The following is a 945-nucleotide window of genomic DNA, read 5'->3' as shown; positions in this document are numbered from 1 at the left end:
CTCCATCAACAAACCTTTCAGCTTTCCTGGTCCGAGCTTTTAAGCTCGGGACAGAAAATATGTTCTGACACACCGCTATGACAGAAATAAATATGTTTCTGAGAAGCAAAACGGTTCATTGACCACAGACCAGACATTTAAAAAAAATTATAATCAGAGAGCTGGTCTGAGACTGGGGCATGGAGTTTTCCCACTGGTTACTGTTATCCTTCTGAGACTGGGGCATGGAGTTTTCCCACTGGTTACTGTTATCTTTCTGAGACTGGGGCATGGAGTTTTCCCACTGGTTACTGTTATCTTTCTGAGACTGGGGCATGGAGTTTTCCCACTGGTTACTGTTATCCTTCTGAGACTGGGGCATGGAGTTTTCCCACTGGTTACTGTTATCTTTCTGAGACTGGGGCATGGAGTTTTCCCACTGGTTACTGTTATCTTTCTGAGACTGGGGCATGGAGTTTTCCCACTGGTTACTGTTATCCTTCTGAGACTGGGGCATGGAGTTTTCCCACTGGTTACTGTTATCCTTCTGAGACTGGGGCATGGAGTTTTCCCACTGGTTACTGTTATCCTTCTGAAAATGGTGCATGGAGTTTTTCAACTGACTACTGTCATCCTTCTGAGACTGTCTGGATTAAACAGAGCAGTACCTCTCTGCCTCATAAGGACAGATAATGAATGAAACAGAACTGTCTGGATTAAACAGAGCAGTACCTCTCTGTCTCATAAAGACAGATAATGAATGAAACAGAACTGTCTGGATTAAACAGAGCAGTACCTCTCTGTCTCATAAAGACAGATAATGAATGAAACAGAACTGTCTGGATTAAACAGAGCAGTACCTCTCTCTGGCTCGTAAGGACAGATAATGAATGAAACAGAACTGTCTGGATTAAACAGACCAGTACCTCTGTCTCATAAAGACAGATAATGAATGAAACATAACTG

This window comes from Oncorhynchus keta, unplaced genomic scaffold (assembly GCF_023373465.1).
Source record: "Oncorhynchus keta strain PuntledgeMale-10-30-2019 unplaced genomic scaffold, Oket_V2 Un_contig_3097_pilon_pilon, whole genome shotgun sequence".
Classification (NCBI taxonomy): domain Eukaryota; kingdom Metazoa; phylum Chordata; class Actinopteri; order Salmoniformes; family Salmonidae; genus Oncorhynchus; species Oncorhynchus keta.
This window is presented reverse-complemented; position numbering follows the sequence as displayed.